Here is an 18,366-nt window from a genome sequence, read left to right as displayed (position 1 = left end):
TCCACTCTTTGTCTCTGGACGGGACTGGCCTGCTCCTGTGTGCTACGGGCGTGCCCATCTCCAGGCCTTCTCCTAGGCTGGTCCCCCTCCCAGCAGAGCTTCCAGGCCCATCCTGATCCTCAGGTGAGGTGGGCCATCACGGTGGGACACTCTCTATTGGAAAAGGAGACAAATCACGTCAATTTAAGTCAACTCATCTCAACCGCACACCTAACATGTGCTCTGGCCCTTGCTAAGTGCTCAGAAGTGACTGCTTATGGTCACCTTTACCCCTATTCTCCACCCGAAGCTTGCATGTATAGTGTGTCCAGAGAAAATCCAGTCCTTGTTAGTGGTGTAAGAGTCCCAGGTGGGAAAACCCAGAGCCACTCTTATCCTCATTCTCCCTCCAGCATCCAGTCAGTCACGAAGTACCATCCACGCTGCCTCTGAAGCAGGTCTCAGATCCACGGCTGCATCTCCACTCCCTCTCCTGAGTACAGGTTGTCAGTATCTCTCTTACAGAGTCTGCCGGAGCCTCTTGACTGGTCTCCACACACACATCACAGCCAGGGAGACCCTTCCAACATGGAGATTTAATCATGGCTTCATTATAAACATCTCCTACTTCAAATCCTCTGATACTTCCCCACTGACCTCAGGATAAAATCCAAACTCATAAGCTTGGCATGTGGGGCCCTGTCTCAAGTCCCAGACTACCCACTTAACTAAGCCATTCTTATCCTTCCAGACTCAACTCCAACCACTCCTCTTCCAGGTAGCCTTCTCAGATCACTCAATATTCGGAGATTTCTGCCACTTCCTCCATCCTTCTTATCTGTCCTATCAGTTCTGTTCCAAATCGATTTAGCTGTTTACCCCTCCCTCACCTTTCAGTCTTCTTCAACAGATGTTTTTGGCCAGGTCAATAGGTACTAGAGACTGGTGAACGACTGACTGACTGAATGAATAGATGCATCTCACTCCTTACGGGGCAGGAGTCCAGCAGACATTCCTAGAGGAAGTGAAGACTGAACCAAGACTTAAAGGGAATTAATATTTTCTAGGAGAGAGGAGTTTCAGGTAGAAGGGACAGCATGTTCAAAGTTGGAAAGTGTAGGAAATGTTGCACTTTTAGAAGTGCATGTGGCTAGAATGTGGAGTGGGAGGGGAGAGGTGGCAAGACACGAACTGGGAGAGGGCAGGTGAGTCAAGGCCTAAACACTGAGAGTCTTGCAGGCCTTCATCTTGACTCCAGAATGGAAGGTTTTAAGCAGGGAGATAACCAAAGCTTGTTTGGGCTTTAGATAGATGACTCTAGCTGCTATGATAATTCAGGTGAGTGGCCAGATTCTAGCATTTAGGAGGTGGCCCTGGCAAGTCTTGGTGACTGATAAGATGGTTGGGGGCAGAAGTGGGGTGAGTGGGAGGAGGGGAGAATGAATATCATCACTGTGGAAATCCTAGTCCCCTGGCTCTGACCACAGTCCACAGTGGGTCCCATTGAGTGCCTGGACACCATCCGTGGGGCTCTCAGCTTGGAGCTCCAGGTGTCACTTACACTGAACAGACTCCACATCTTCTCTGGCCCTTGAGGCTGGTCCAAGGGCTTTACATGCCAGAGAGCCTTGGCTGAGATTCACGCAGCTTGGGGGTGAAGCCTGAGACTCAGTGTACACATCCCTGTCTGCCCCTAGGCACATCGGCGTGGGGTGGGGTGGAACGGGGAAGGTGTCAGGGGCCAACATCTTGGTAATGAGACTGTGCTAGTTGCTGGGGGAGCCAGAGCGACACAAGTCTCTGCCCTTGGAGAGCACCCAGTTTCAATAAGTAAAATGTGCTGAAGGGACTGTGCCTTCTAGCTGCCCCAGCTGTAGGTGAAGGAGGCTGGAAGAGGCCAGAGGTTTGAAGAGAGGGTGCAGGACAGTCAGGGGGGCAGCTGTGGCTCTAGCTCTGCGCAGGACTCTGATTTTAGACTGGGGCTCTGTGACTGACTTTGGACTGCTGGGGGGTTAGCTGCAGGTCGTCATCCCCCTTCTTCATGGCAGCGCTATCAAAGACCTCCTTCCCCTTTGCTCCACTAGCCAGCCGATGGCATCTACTTTCTGGAGCTCACCCAGTATGGACTAGGGCTTCATTCACAAACCTCTAGACTCCCTGCCACTCCTGATAGCTCTGCCACTGGATCTTAATCTATTTCTGTCATTCATATATTCGTTCATTTATTCATTCAACACATTCTGAGTGTTCTTCATTATGGGCATTTGAGCAGGCACTATCGGTAGGGTAGTAAACAAAGTTTTCAAGCCCTGGTGTTCATGGAACTCCCAGTCTAAGAAGAAGCAGACAATATATGGGGAAATATCTATGAATAGCCAATTCTCATAGAGTGTGAGTGGAGCTGAGAGAGCCTGGAGGAGGGGCTCCCAGCAGAGTGGGAGATCCAGAGCCAGCTTCTCAGGGCAAGTGTTACCTAAGTGACTTGTGAGGATGAGGGCTTCAGGCAGAGGGAACAGCTTTTCAAAAGGCATAGCCGTAAGACAAAATGGACTTTCAAGGCACTGAAGGGAGTGTGTGAAGGGAGTGTGTTATCAACTCTTTCTGGCTCTCCCCTTCTGAGCACATGAGAGGGTGGTTTTCCTGGCTCCTTTGTGGGTGAATGGTTCCACGTGACCAGTTCCAGCCGATGCATGTGAGAAGTGACATGTGCCATTTCCAGACCTAAATATTTTTTTCTTTTTTCTTTTTCTTTCTTTCTTTCTTTCTTTTTTTTTTTGAGATGGAGTCTTGCTCTGTTGCCCAGGCTGGAGTGCAATGGTGCGATCTCTGCTCACTGCAATCTCTGCCTTCCTGGTTCAAACGATTCTCCTGCCTCAGCCTCCTGAGTAGCTGGGATTACAGGCACCCGCCACCATGCCCGGCTAATTTTTTGTATTTTTAGTAGAGAAGGGGTTTTACCATGTTGGCCAGGCTGGTCTCCAACTCCTGATCTCAGGTGATCCACCTGCCTCAGCCTCCCAAAGTGCTGGGATTACAGGCATGAACCACCCAGCCCAGCCCAGGCTTACGTGTTTAATTGCCAGTGCACCACCTTCCAAGGCAGCTTTTCCTTCCATCACAGTGACTGACAGCTTTCAAGGTGGCAGTTGCTCCAGCAGCCCAGTGAGTGAGCCCCATCAACTCTTAATGGCTATGTATGAGTGAGAAACATTGATAGTTTAAGCCTTAAGAATTCTGAGATATTAGTTACCACGGCATATCCTATCCCTTCTGGACTAGTCCAGTGATTATGTGGGGAGTATTTCCTATGAATAATTCATGTAAGGGTTTTGGGCAGAGAGAGCCCAGGTAAGTTCTTTGTTTTAGGAAGATGGCCCTGGCTGCTGGGTGGAGGATGAATGGGTAGGTGGGGGGTCTGGACATCATTCCGGTACATGCTGCGGTGAGGCAGACATGAAATGGTGAGACCTGAACGAGGGCATGGTAGTGAGGCTGGAAAGATGTGAATGGATTTGAGGAATCGGTGGAAGGAAGGATGGACGGGGCTTTAGATTATGGAAACTGGATGTGGGAGGAGAGGGCAAGAGAGGTGTCAGGGAGGAGTCCCTGGGTTCAGGGTGGGGCACCTGGTGGATGGTGGTGCTTTCTCTGAGATGGGGAACACTGAGGAGGAACCACTTCAGGGTGATGAAGAGTCCTGGTTGGGACCTGCTGGGTCTCAGAGTCTTGAGACATCAAGGAGAGGGTGTCTAGCAGGCATTTGAATACATGGGTCTCCACTCAAGGGGGAGGGGCAGGCTAGACAGTCAGGCTCGGAAGCACAGAGCAGTGGCCTGGGGCAGTTTCCTGGGACAGGGGAGCAAAGGAAGCGGAGAGGCCCTGACTACCCACAAGGGGAGTACATCCCCCTTGTAACTCCACCCAGCACTCTGGAGCAGAGACCTTTGCCCAGAGGCACTCCTTGTCCAGGGTGGGAGCCTTAATTCTGTCCCAAGGGCTCTCCCGGTTCCTGGAGGCTCAGGCATCTGTGTGGGTGTCCAGGCTTCCCAGGTCCCACTACCACCTCTTCAGCAAATCAGCACTTCCAAGCATGGAGACAAGTTCATCATTTGGGATTCTTTATACCAAGTGGAGAGGCTGGGAGAGTCTAAAGTTTCTAGAGCTCTCTGCTCCAAACCTCTCAGGCAGTTGGATGCTCGGATCTGCAGATCCTGTTATTCTAAGACCCAGTGACTAGGGCCCACACTAACCCCTTCCACCTCAGGACGCTGGTGGTAGAACAGACAGAGTCCCCAGTTTTGGCCTTGCCTGTGCTAGCCATGCCATGCGTTAATGTAGCCCAGCGTGTGAGCTCATCTCAGCAGGTTCCCTGAGCGGGGCAGATGCCGCATTTGCCGACTCACCACCAAAGGTGCCTTGAGTCCTCCAGGGAGTGTGGGTGCTTAGAGGGCCAGATCTCAAGTGAGGACTGCATGAGCTTCAGCCCTTTCCAAGTCTCGGCGTCCGGAAGGCACCAGGAACCGAAAGGATCTTTGCAAATCATTGTTTTGCAGCAGTTTCTTCTCCAGGGCAGCCAAAGACTGGCTGGGGGAAGAGCCTAGAATTTGACCTGAGGCTGTTTCCCAGGAGGAGGTGGCCGGAGCTTCCAAGGGAGAGGGCAGTGGGGGTGGGCCCCCTGGGCCCCTGCTGTCCTCTGACTCTCCATCTGGTGCTCGGGCCATATTAATGATTTAAGGAACAATTATTGTAAGGCTGAGTTTCTTTTTGCAAACGCCAGTGTTCCATCCTGCAATGAATTCCAGATGGTGGGAGCTCTCAGTGAGGGAGCTGGCTCCTCCGAGGATGGCCTTCCCCTCCAGAGTGACAGCTGGCCGAGGACGAGCCAGCATCTCCTCAGCACTCCAGCCTTTACAAGTTACCCGACCCCTTTCCAGTTTGTTTAAAACCTTTTTCTTTTTCCGTGCAGATGTTCCTCCGGGTGAGCAATCTTTATAGTTTTGAAAAGATTATATCAGTTTTCCATGATATTGTGTTACTGTATTTCTTGGGCTCCCCCTTTTTTTAATAGCACTAGAAAGGCCAATTCCTTAATCAGACATTACTAATGGAATGCAGAGAGGGAGGGTGGAAAGCCAGGCGAACTGGGAGAACTAAGCCCTGGGCTCAGAGTAATGCAGAAGGAAAACAGACTTCCAACGAACTCCTTCCAGAGGCGGCTGTTATGGTCAGAAAGCTGAGAAAACTGCTTGGGCCGTGCATTTTTCGATGATTATCAAAGGTGTTAAAATAGAGACAGAGGCACATGTTTGGCTCCAGGGTGGGAGAGGCTGCCACACAGTTTTGCAGGCTTCAGCTGTCTTGAATCAAAACTATCACTTTGATACTGGAAAATTATTATGAAAATGTTAGTTTTGGGCCTTGGAGCACAAAGCAAAGATTGCTTGGAAGGCTGGGGGCTCTTCATTTAGCATTTGTGTCAGGTCCAAAAATAACCTCTCCCAACTGTTGGATTTCACCTTTATCCAGGCTTAGAGGCGGCTCCATCCTGCCCTGCAACTCTTTGATTAAGGGACCGACAGAGACATGAGTGAGCTGGAGGCCACCTAGTTTTCAAGCTCGGCAAAGTTGGAGGAGGGGGAGGTCAGGGAAAGCTTCCTGGGCGAGAGGGATTAACTCCAGATATTGGGAGAGAAAAACAGTTTATCCAGGGAAAGAAGGCAAGAAAGAGGAAACTGATGTTTTTTGAAGGCCTATTCCTTGGCAGGAGTCAGTCTCCTGTTTTAAGGTGGGGGTTCGAGTAGTCACGCCACATCCAGGACACCTGGTGAAAGAGATGAGGTTCCGCTTGCACTTATCCTACTCCACTGGCCAAGAGGGAGAGAAGGGAGAGAGGAAAGGAAAGCTGGAAGCACGTGGCCCTGCGGTGTGGGGAATAAATGATCCGAGGTCATCTCAGTTGCACTATGAAAGGGTGGGGTTGGGGCAGCCGTGACCCTGGGGAAGGCTGGCCGAGGAGGACTTTATTCTATTAGATACTGGGAGATTTAAAAAACCACTGTTCAAATTTCAAATTGGTTTTTTTATGCTTCAAGTCTTTCTGCTGGGCTGTGTTCCCAGAAAGGAAAGGGAAGAGATCTAGACATTTACTGACCTCCTACCACGTGCGGGGCTCCAGGAACCGGGGATCAGGAAGACATAAACCCTGCCCTCACAAGGTTCACAGTCCACCTGGAGAGGCAAGAGAAGGACGGGGCTGCAGGAGCCCAGAGGAGAGGCTCCTCCCTGAGATGGGAGGAGGCTTCCGGGAGGAGGACTAGGGTATCTGCTCTGAGCTCTGGAGGACAGGGAAGAGATGGCTGAGCTAAGCCTTCAAGGATGGCAGGCATTTGCCCAGGAAAGAGGCTGGAGCAGTCTGTGGGACAGAGGGACTGTGGGTAGGCCAGTGCTGCCACAGCTCCAGGGGAACAGCGAGAGTGGTCCTGAGCATCACCTGGCAGTGGAAGGAGTTAAATCTGGGCTGAACCAACAGAGAAATCATGAGAGAAAGAAGGGGACCACAGCCCTTGCAGACTCCAAGCTGCTTGGACCATATTGAGGTGGGGTTTGTGACTCTCGCTGGGAGAGACACTCTGCAAGGGAGATGGAGAGGGATTGGGGTTCCGTCCTGGCAATGATGATGGCAGGAGCTGGGCAACTGTGCCAGGAGTTGCTCAGACACAGGGCAGAGCTACTGCCTTTAAGTATTGGTAGGCATGTTCTGGGGCAGAGAAAATAGGTATGCTGTGGGGACGTAGCTCCCAGGAAGGGCTAGGACAAGTCAAGGGCCATCATCAGCACCGTGGGCTTTGCACAGTGGTCAGTTATCTACATGGTGTTCTCAGATGTGCCACCATGTTTCATTCCCCTTCACTCCCAGACCTTCTTTCCACTGGACAAATTTTGGCACCTTGAGCCTCGTACCTGTGCTCCTTTGGTGTGACTTCTGCCTCCTTTCTCTGCCCTAACATTTTATCTCCATCCTTGAGGCTGTTCATTCCCACAGGACCAGGTTCCTGATAGAGTGCTCATTCTGGGGAATAATCTCATCTAACTTCTAGTCAGATGACGTGTTCCACTGATGTGTTGCATGATGCATGGTAAGTCCATTCACCTCCCTGGGCCTGGGCTTCCTGAACTGGGTCAGGGAATTAAAGACCTCTGTATCTGCCTCCCTCCCTAAGGGCTAGAAGGGCCAAATGAGGTCAAGGATGGCAGTAAGCACATTCTGATTGTTAAGGAGGCAGCCCTGGGCCTGGGGAGGACCTGCTTATGTACTAGATCCTGGCATTTACTGGCCTGATGACTTTGGGCCAATTCCTTCATCTCTGAAGCCTCAGATCCTAGAAGTTCTTGCAGATGGGAGGTGAAGAAGTTTTATCCACACACTCCCATTGGCATGATCTTTTAAAGCTGTAAGTAGAGTTGTATGAAGCCCCTGTTGAACACAGTTGGGGGCTCCCTTCCTGCTCTGTTCTCTGTCTACTTTGCCAGCTTCACCTCATGCTACTTCCTCGTCTCTTTTTGTTCTCTGCCCATGAGAAGGAAATGAGTCAAGTGCTTCCCTGCCTCAGGGCCTTGGCACATACTGTTCTTGTGCATGACACACTCTGCCCCAAACCCTTCTTCTGGCTTACTCTGACTCAGCATTCAGGTCTCTGCTCAGATATCGTTTCTCCAGACAGGCCTCCTTCACCCGTCCCCCTTTGAATGCTCTCTAGCATGCACACATGCACCTAGCATGTCCTTTTCAAAGCATTCACCCAATTTGTGAATTGTATATTTGTTCGTGTGTAGGCTTGTTTTGCTCGTCTATCTTGTCTGTTTTGTTCACCATCATGTTCCCAGTACCTCACCCAATGCTTGACCCACAATGAACGCCCAGTAAGTATTTGTTTAATTGAATGAAGGAACTGTCCAATAAACTAGGAAGTCATTATTCATGTGCCATGGTGCTTACAGGAAAACTGAGGCTCAGAGAGAAAAGGTAATTGCCTAATTTCTCCTTACAAGGGAGTGTAGTTTAGACATTAATAAATCCTCAGAGCCTGTGTTGGGAATTAGGAGGAAGGGGAAAGTAATCAGAGGTGGGAACTGTCCGGAGAGCAATCTATGGCCTTACCCTACAGCCCCTCAGTGCCTCCAAGTTCAGGCCAGTTGGGGGCTGAACTTGGTGGGCAGCCTGAAGCTATCCTGCATCCAGGCCGCCTACAGGTGCAACCCACATGAGCAGGTGAAAATGCAGAGGTGCTGACAGCTCTCAACCCTGCACGCCCTGGGGCATCTGGTTTGGATTTGGTCAGGGTTTTTACTAGTTGTTTTAGAGACACTTAAGCCTGCACATTACACCTTGAGCCCACCACATGGCTCCTCCAGGGCCTCACTGAGCCACCCAGGGGCAGGGAAAGGGCATCCCACAGACCTGCCACAGGGAGAACAAGAGGTCCCTGCCAAGACCCCATTGGGAACCAGGCAATCAGCAATCTTCCCTGGCCTCTGACAGTGCCATAGGCCGTACTACTCAGAGATGTAGGAGAGGCAAGCAGAGTCCAGCCTCTGAGCCTCCTAGGCCTCTGCCATTTTATCCCAGCATCCAGCATCTTCTCTTTTCCATTGCCCCACTGTGCCCTAGACACCCTGACATATTTACCTCAGTGAACATGCCACATGCTCTGGCCTCTCTGCTTTTGCTTATGTGCCTGTCCTTGTCAGGAGTGCCCTTGCTGATGTGGGACAAAGTATTGTGAACCCTCTTCCATTCTTCTGGCATTCTACAGAGGCCAGAACCAGGACAGGACAAGGAGATTGATTCCAGAATCATACAAGCAAAGTCTTCCCATCAGAGCCACCTAGCAATGGGCTGACTTGCCTCAGCTTTGTCCAGGACCCGGGAAATCCTTCATTAGCAGGAAATGAGACCAGTCAAGAAGGTCTGCCTCCAGCTGTGGACTTTCCTCATCCTATCGGAGTCCCTGTGTCTTTCATCTTTATTTTGGAGCCACTTCATGCCTCAGCAGAGCTCTTGCCATTTGCCCCATTCTCATCCTTCAGGCCAGTTTCCTCTCCCTGGCACGTATCCTGGTTGCCACCCCCTCACTGACATTGTACTGGAAATGTCTTTTCTTCTCCAAACTTGCCTCCCATGCAGGGTGGGCTGGCCTGGTTGAACCAGAGCATGAGGTACAGAGACCTCCAGCAACCTGTGCTGGTTCTGTATAGCCCTAAGGTTCTGGGTTTCCAAGGTCCTGTGATTCCAGCTTTTATTTATCTAATGTCTTGTGATTCTATACTTTTAAAGATTCCAGGACCTGAAGAATTCATAATGCTACAGTTTGTAGGATTCTCTGAGTGTAGACTGGCCTGTACTTTCAAGTCTCCAGGGTCCCACCTAGGGCCTGACACCTTATGTGTGTTCAATGTTTGCCTATATGATTCTCTGAGTTGATTACTGGGAAATTCTATGCATTTCCAAATGTCCAGGACTCCCCAAATCTGTAGTTGGTCATTTCGTTTAGCATCAACAGGGACCAATCTTTCCATTTTCCAACTGATTGTTTCAGAGACAGCTTAAAAGAGGTTACAATGAGTCAGCATTTGGGGAGTGGGAGTTTGGAGTGCGGGGTGGCATGTCACATAGATGGCCTAGTTTTTTTAGCTCATTTCCTCTATTTAGAGGTGGGTGATTGGATGGAGTGTTGGGGGCCAGCTTTTATTGGGGCAGGCTTGTATACTTGATAGGGTATGGAGGGAGTCAAGATTGATGGCCCAGCATGAGTCTCAGGATAGCCTGTGTCTCAGGCAGGGAGGAGCTCCAACAAGTCACAGGCTGGAGCCAGCACAGGCCATGGGAGAACCTCTAGGTAGTCGTTGTGCCCCCTTGGGACTCTTGTAAAGGAGATGGGAGCTTTCTGGGTCTTTAGCCCCTCACAGGTTGGAATCCCTGGGCATCTGAGGACCAAACCACTTTCAGTGCTTCCCCTAAAGGAAAAACACAAGTGACTTCTAGGCTATCATTTTATTCCTTTTTAAAATAAATGTTTAACTTTTGTGGGTACATGGTAGGTATATATATACTCATGGGGTATATGAGATATGTTGATATGTCCTTTTATTCTTATGCACCAAAGGTGAGCCTACCCCAGACAGATCAAATTTCCTCTTAAAGTGGAAGTTGCGTCTGGTTTGGCTTGAGGAGCGTGAAGGCAATGCATGGGGAGGACCCATCTCTGGGAAGGAATCCCCTGGGGGCAAGAATGAGGGGGTCAGCATCCTGAGGACAACAGAGGGACCCTGCCTAATACTCATGGCAGAAGCCCTTCGGTGGAAGATTCTAGCCTGAAAGTCAGAGCGATCCAATCTTGGATACATACAGGGAATATGCAAGAGACTGCAGAAGCCCAGGCCCAGGTGCTTTTGAACGGAAATTGGTAACATGACTTCAATGGTCCCTTTCTGTTGAGGGAGTCTATGATCAAATTCAGGGTACCAGCACAAAAAGGGGCCCTTAAGATAAATCTCTCGTTGTGCATATGCAGAAACTGAGCACCCAATGAGGAAATAACTCACTGTGTGAGTAGATGACAGAGCTGAGACAAGATGCCCCAGACTTTGTTTCAGATCAATGTTAGCATTTTTATTATTAGCAGAGTATGGAGTTTACATTTGAAACCCTCTTGGCCTCCGGAATAGAGTAGTTCTAAGTTAAAAACCTTTAGAGCAAGACGGACTTGGGTTCAAGGACCAGCTAGACCACTTGGATGGATGAACTTGGGCGAGTTAATCATTCCAAGCTTCAGGTTTTTCATGTATAAAATGGTAGTAATAAGACTGCCACAGAAGCTTTCATGGCCCCCAGTCCTCAAACTATTTGTGGCAAAAGACTATTTTTTATTTTCAATCTTTTGCTGACCAGTAATATTTCTGTGAAATACAATCAATGTTGTCATGGCAACACCAGCTATCTATAAACATTTCTAATTGCTCTCTCTCAATTTCTGTGAACTCATCTCAAACCGGTAACCAGTCAGGGGCTGGCTGGCACCAGGCCCTGGAGCACACTTGGAGTGGGCTGATCTAGGCTATGGGTACTCAAGCAGTTCTCGAGTAAGTTCAGGGTGGAGGAGTGAATCAGCATGAATCACAATATTGTCATGTATTAAGCACCTGCTCAGCGTCTGGTGGGCCACATACATTATTTCATGTAAAATCCCTTCTGCCTACCTGGGTGGCATGATGACTTCATTCTGCAGGCTTCTCTCTGTTTCCATGTTCCTTCCCCTGAGAGAAATGCCCTGGATGATGATCACATTTTATTCTCTGCTCTGCTCTAGAATTGGCCCTGCAAGGGTTATTCAGGTTGAGAAAATGCACATTTCCTGTTGCTATTTGGGAAAATGTCTCCATGGCCCTGGTGAGAAGCTCTGGTCCCCATCTGGGGCAGAGAAAACCAGTCAGCACCTCCCCCAGCTCCTCTGTGGGGGTTCCAGACTTCAAGGGGACTCACAGTGACTTGACCCTTGGGTGATTGGGCATAGGACTCAAATCATGCCTTGCTCTGCCACTCTGAGTGCACATGGGAAGGGAGATTTATGGTGGCAATCTGGGGGAAGGGATAGTTTATCTTCTAAATGAAAACTTGGGAAGCCTCTGCTTGGGACCCAGACCTCACAAGGATCTCATTAAAGGCCTATTAGTCAAACTAATTCCTGACATGACATCAGTTTGCATTAGACAAACATCTCTGACTTTTCAAACACCCTCTTGGGAGCCAAGACTAGATTGTGTGACATCTATTGATACATTATTGGGGAAATGGCTGACACGACATCGGGCTATCTGATGCCAGGGAGCTCGAATGCTGGGAAATTAGGAGGGCTGGTTTTATATGGTTGGCAGTTGTTCATCTCATGAAACCCGTGGGACCCCATAGCTCTGCAAGGTGATTGCTCTCGTTGGTCTATCAATAAAGTAAATGATTAAAGATCTAATAGGGCCTTTGGTAGTGTCTGTGCTGGGCCATGAAGCTGCTCATCTCTGTGTCTCTATGAGCAGATCAGGGCCCAGCACTCAGCAGGTGTTCAGGAGTGAGGCAGAAGGAAGGATCAGTGACAGCAGCCTGGCCTGCAAGCGAATAAACAGTCCATGCCCTCACGGAGAGCAAAGGCCAGCAGGTGGGTACACACATAGTGATGCAGTGACAAGTGCCGTGGCTGGGTGAGTGAGAAGCAGTGAGAGCTTGGGACGGAAGAAGATTGTGCTTTCAAAGGCAGGACTGCGGTCCACGCAGTGCTGTATGTAAAATATGTCTGCCTCAAGCATCAGGGATTTGGACATTGCTCCAAGTGTGGCTATGAGCTGCACTGAGCCTTTTATATTCATTCTTTAATAACAGGCATCTGTTCGTGAGGCCATAGGTCAGAGTCAGGGCTCAGTTGTGACAAGGATCTGGACTCAGTCTATAAAAGAATTAAACTTCAGACTGAAACTGGGCCCAGTCTGAGTTGAGCATAGGGCTTAGTTCAGGGCTCAGTTTGCTGTCCAAGATTAGGGCTGAGTCTAGAAGAGAATCAGGCTCAGACTATGATCAGAGTCAGGGCTCAGTCAATAGCCAGGGTCAGGGCACCATCTGTTTTCCCTTCTGAAAGCTCTTAGAGGCAGGAACCAGTTCTTAACTATCTTTCTTCTCATAATCTTGTTGCACAGTGAGTGTTCAGTTAGTGTTTATTAAATCGAACGCTGCCGACTTAAATCAAGAATGATCACAGACTTTGCACAATTCTTCTGTGGCAAAGAAAACAAAGGGCATTTTCTGAGTGACCCCACACAGAGAACTGCCCCACAGCCTTTATAGGTAGTGAGCTTCTCATTGCTAGAGGTGTGCAAGCACTGTCCTCACAGTCCCACATCAAGCTGAGGGAAGAGGGGATTCCTGCTCTGGCAGGGGATGAACCACAGTTCAGAGGTTTGGATTGTGGGTATTTCTCTCCTGGACACTGAGCAACGTGACAAAGAATCTGCACAGATAGCAGCTGCCCAAGGCACAGCCAGGGACCAGTCCCAAGCTTCTGATTGCTCCCCATGTCTTCAGCTCGCAGGGGTCAGCCTCATCTATCAGCAATGTTGCCTGTCATTGGCGCTCTGACAGGCCTCTGGCCACCAGGGTCTGCTGCTTGGTGAAAGCCCTTATTAAAATTAATCTCATTTTTACGACGGCACCATCTATCTTCTGTCCAGTGGGAACTCGGGGTCACTGTATTTTTGTTTACTGTCAGGCTACTTCCTTTGGCCATAAATTGCTTCGTTTTCCAGCTGAGCTGGAGCCCTAGAGAACGACCCAGTTCTGGGGGGGGGTGTGTGTGTGTGTGTGCGCGTGTATATGTGTGTGTGTGTGTGTGTTTTCAAAGCCAACCCTGCTTGCTGCTTGGCTGCCTCATTTCTCTGGCCTCTTCTGCTACCCTCCATCTGCTCTCTATTTGAGGAATCTGAAGATTTCAGCTTTTCCTGTCTCTTGGTGGCAGCCACCTACACTCTATCCTCTGTTCCCTCTTCTTGTCTAGAGAGACTTTTTTTTTTTTTTTTTTTTTTTTTCCCCTGCATGTTCAAGAGATAGTGCTGAGCATTTGCCATAAGCAGAGACTTGCACTAAGGGAACCAGGGAGCACAGTCCAGCAGGAGAGACCAACGGGATGCACAGGTTCTTTCTGCCTACAGTTGTTCTTTCTGCCTACAGGGCTTTCTCCCACTACCTTCCTCCAGGGAACTCCTACTCATCCTTCAAAACCCAGCTTCAATTGTGCCTGCTCTGGAGGAGCTTTTTTTTTTTTCTTTTTTTGAGACAGAGACTCGCTCTGTCACCAGGCTGGAATGCTGTGGCCTGATCTCCATTCACCGCAACCTCCAGCTCCCTGGTTCCCTGGTTCAAGTGATTCTCCTGCCTCAGCCTCTGAGTAGCTGGGATTACAGGCACGTGCCACTACGCCCAGCTAATTTTTGTATTTTTAGTAGAGACGGGGTTTCACTATGTTGGCCAGGCTGGTCTTGATCTCCTGACCTCATGATCTGCCCACCTCAGCCTCCCAGTGCTGGGATTACCAGGTGAGCCACCGTGCCGGGCCCTCTGGAGGTCTTTTTGGATCCTCTTCCAAGGCTGAGTTACTTGTTACATTCTCTGTGATTGTACAGAGGACATCCCATACTATTTTGTAATTATTGGTTTAATGTATTGTTCTTTGAAAATGGCGAACATTTCTGTATTTGTTTCCTAGGAATGCCATAATAATATGCCACAAACTGGGTGGCTTAAAACAACAGAAATTTATTCTGTCACAGTTCTGGAGTCTAGACGTCTGAGATTAACATGTTGGCAGGGCTGTGCTTCCTCTCAAGCTTCTAGGGGAGAAGACTCTTTCAACTTCTGGTGGCCTCAGGCATTCCTTGGATTGTGGCAGCACCTCTGCCTCTGTGCTTCTTGTAATGACACCACCCTACTCCACTATGGCCTCATTTAATGTAACTAATTATATCTGCAATGACTCTATTTCCAAACAAGGTCCCATTTTGAGGTACCTGGGGTTAGGACTTCAACTTGTCTTTTTGGGCCATACAATTCAGCCCGTCACAATCTCTCATTCATGATTATATTCCTGATATCTGGCACAACCCTTAGCATGGAGCAGGTGCTTGGACCACATCGAACAAATGAACACTTTCCTAAATGGTTAAACAAATAGGTAAAATACAATAGCAAGATATGTAAGCCCCAATGAGAGATAGAAGTGAGTGTTCCACACACCCAGTGGGAGGGGGCCATTCCACCTGGGGCTTCTGGGATGGCACTTCCACGAGGCTTTGAGGAATAAGTAGAAGTTCAACTCATGCAAAACTTGAGACAAGGCACAAAAGGACCAAAATCATGGACACAAAGTGAGGACTATTCACATTGACCTGAAGACCAGCTGAAGCTTGGACGGTAGATTTTATTTTGGGCCACACAGCTAGAAGTGGCAGAAGTAGCCCTGAGACCTGAGACACGCTGTCATTTTCTCTGTTACTATGTTTCTCTCTTGTGTTAAAAAGCAAGTTCCGTCTGTGGCCCCTGAAAGACCTGTGGCTTTTTTCTTGAAAGATCTTACTTGCCTTAAATAAGCAAGTCTCTGAAGCTTCTCTCCGAGACTTTTATAATTTATGTTATTATTCTGGGTCTGTGGACAGATGTTAATTTTCACTTTGCAAGCCCATGTTTCAGATTGGCTTGTGGAAGCAGAGTGTGCTTTGGTGGCTGGTCCTTTCAGATCACCATGGAGCGTAGGGAACTGGACGAACCATAGAGAGCGGCTACTTACCTGCTCCCACAAAATGCCTCACATCCAATAATTCCTCTGGCATTTCTTTTAAAGTGTATATTCAGAGGAATATGGCAGGCATGGAAAACCCCCCCTTTAACCTCTTTCTCTGCGTGAAAGTCTTATGAGTGATTAACTCCACCAATGAAGCCTATCCATGGGGTTGTGTGAAGGGAAGAACTGGGTCCCAAATGATAAGCAGCCAAGAGTGGGGGTGTGCAACCTAGACTCCAAAGACACATTCTGGGTTCGAATCTTGGCTTGGCCATTCATTAGCCAAAGGCTGTGCCTCGGTTTTACCATCTGTGAGTGAGAATTATGGTGGTATCCACCCAATGAGGATTTTTGTGAGAATAAAATGAGTTGGTAGATGTGAAGTGCTCAGAGCAGCGCCTGTTACAGAGCAGGTGCAGACAGAAGTGGTAGCTGCTGCTATTATTATTGTAATCAATAGAGCTTCGTGTATGGAGTGGGGAGAGAACTGGGTTGGAAGGTTTGGGTTTCTAACATATTATCTACGATGATAGTAACTTTTGGCTAAAGACCTTTAGCAAAATCTAGCATTATATCAACGTCATTTTCCATGCACAGGAAGGCTGCTGCATGCTAGAGGGAGCTATTGAGAGAGAGTGGGAGGACACGGTTTCAAGGCAGAAACTTAGTGGACACATGCCTTGAGGCAGCAGGATGAGGGTGCTTAGGCCTGGGAGAAAACCAGAGACTTAGGAAGCAATCATGAAACACAGATGAAACTAGAGAAAACATCAGTTTGTGCCTATTCCACATATTTATTTCAGTCTTGCTCATTTAAAAAATCTTGCTTTTACATATACGTATAACAGAGTTTAATTTTATCTTTTAAAATATGCTGTTATTTGAGTCCAAAAAACGGCTCATAACAGAGGCTGGGGAAAACCAGAGGACTGTTTAAGGACAGCTTTTTCTTCACCATCCCCACATGAAGTCAGCTTCCAGATGCTTGAGTCCCCCTTTGCAGCCGCTCATATCTCTCCCCTTTCTCCATCCAGCCTGCCCTAGCCCTGCTGCCTCAGTATCCCTCACTTGGAGCCCTGCAGGAGCTCCCCTAGCTGGGGCAGGTTGGGCTTCCATCCCTTCAGCCTCTCCTCCCCGTGCCAAATGGCTCTGTTGCTTCAGGGCTGGGCTGGCAGAGATTGGCATCTGAGGCCCCCCAGGATTTGGCCCTAGCCTCTGTTTCCAAACCTCTTTCCCACCACTCCTCGAACATATCCTCTCTTCTAGCCAAACTGGACAGCTTGTATGGGAAAAGAAAGGAAAAACCATTAGGCCTCGTATGCAAAACCACAGTTTAAAAAAAAAAAGTTCATGTCTCTATAAAGTTTGTGATTTCTTTCTTCGCCATGTTTCCTGAATGACTTCCCAGCTCTCTCCCCAGTTTACCTACTGAACCTCCCCTCCCCTAGCTCCCACCAGTTGTCCCAGCTCCACTCTTGTCGGCCATTTCCCCTCCCCAGCCCTGCCAGAGAAACGTATGTCCACGCAGAGCCTCTACAACTCTTTGTTTTTCTATTTCCTTTGACTTTGATCATTTTCTGCCTTTTATTATTTTTTCTATAGTTTCTCTACCAAGCTCTGAAGTCCCTGACTGAATAAGCTGTCATTCATTCACTCACTCACTCATTCACTCATTCATTCATTCATTTATTCCATTGAATGTCCAAAATGCCAGGTCTTTTCCTACACCGTGATGACACCAAGATGAATAAGATAGGTCCTTGCCTCTAAGGAGTTCAACTCTCAATTAAAAACTTGAATAAAAAAGCCAGTGATTCATAGCCTTTTGGGGTATTTGTCCCTTTAGAGAATTTGATAAATGTTTTCAGCAGGGAAGATATGCACAGAAAATATTGTCTACCACTCGAGGTGTTTCCAGATCTTCAGAAGCCGTCGGCACCAGGGTTAACAGAGATGAGGAGAGCACCCACTAAGTGTCAGTTCCTGCAGAAGATGCTTTGTTTGTGTTGCCTCTAAATCATCACATCCACCAGTCTCTCCCACTGCCCACTGCAGACTGACACACTGGAGGCTCGGGATGAGCAAACATAGGCATGTGTGAGGAGTACAGCTCCCCCTGGCCATGCAGACAGTGCCCGGGTCACTTGGACCTTCTCTTCCCTGCCCTGCTGAGGGATGGGTGGAATGGAGGCTGCCAAGAAATTGCCCTCCAGATCAGAGGCTGTTTCTTCCTGCTGGGTGACTCTGTGTTCTCAGAGGCAATGGTTTTGTGTTTCTCTAAGAAACAGTTTCCTATTTTAGACTTGTCACTGGAACAAGATGGCCTTTGGCCAGCCAGCCTCACTGTGGGGAGGCAACTGTGTTTTGGAGTGGAACTGTCCCAGGCCTATCAAATGAGAGCATCCGTCTGGGCCTCCCTGACATTTATGCCTGTGTATCTGCCTATTACAGCCCAGGAACAATGGGATAGGGTGAGGAGAGGTGCCCAGACTTACCCTTTCTGGAGCCATGGAAATAAGGAGGAGTGGGGAAGAGAGGACTCAAGTCTCCAAGGAGCTGCGGCTGAAAGTTCTCACTGCAGCACAGACATGGGTCCTGGGACCTTGAATGCAGCCATCTTGGGTCATGTTTGCATGGAAGAACAATCTAGAAGTCCCTCCTTGGTCGCTCTTCCTTTTTTTTCCCTCCAGCAGAAGATTTGTGGTATCTGGGAAAAAAAGAAAGGAAAAACTATTAGGTCTTGAATGTAAAACCACAGGACTTTTAAAAAAAGTGTTTATTTTTCTGCAAAGTTTGTTTTTCTTCCGATGGGAGCCAAGACGCTCTCTAATGCCGGGCTCCGCTGGCAGCGGGGAGCAGTGGAAAAGATTGCTCTATATGGAAGAAGTCTGCTGATTGGGAAGCAGCAGGCCCAAGCGGAGCGGGTCTGATTCACACATCTTCCTGCGAGTGGCTCATGCAGGGCAGGAGGAGGTCATGTCTGAGGAGAAAGGGGACCAAGAAGAGTAGGTGGGTA

The 18,366-nt window shown here is 48.8% G+C and overlaps 2 long non-coding RNA genes across 3 annotated transcripts in view; one reads left to right on the top strand and one right to left on the bottom strand.

The window, feature by feature from the left end:
- Nucleotides 1-4,667, bottom strand: part of LOC140709243 (uncharacterized) — a 38,025-nt gene extending 33,358 nt beyond the window's left edge. For both annotated transcript variants that reach the window (XR_012089671.1, XR_012089672.1), the window contains exons 1-2: nt 4,383-4,667; nt 3,048-3,169 (exon numbers count right to left, since the gene is read on the bottom strand). This is a non-coding gene — a long non-coding RNA (uncharacterized lncRNA). The remainder of the gene's footprint in view (nt 1-3,047; nt 3,170-4,382) is intronic.
- LOC140709380 (uncharacterized) overlaps nt 1-18,366 on the top strand; it is a 170,953-nt gene that overhangs the window by 104,457 nt on the left and 48,130 nt on the right. The window lies entirely within an intron of this gene.

Source organism: Chlorocebus sabaeus, chromosome 20 (genome assembly GCF_047675955.1).
Source record: "Chlorocebus sabaeus isolate Y175 chromosome 20, mChlSab1.0.hap1, whole genome shotgun sequence".
Taxonomy (NCBI): domain Eukaryota; kingdom Metazoa; phylum Chordata; class Mammalia; order Primates; family Cercopithecidae; genus Chlorocebus; species Chlorocebus sabaeus.
Note: the sequence above shows the minus strand (reverse complement) of the source record. Positions and strands in the feature narration are given on the sequence as shown.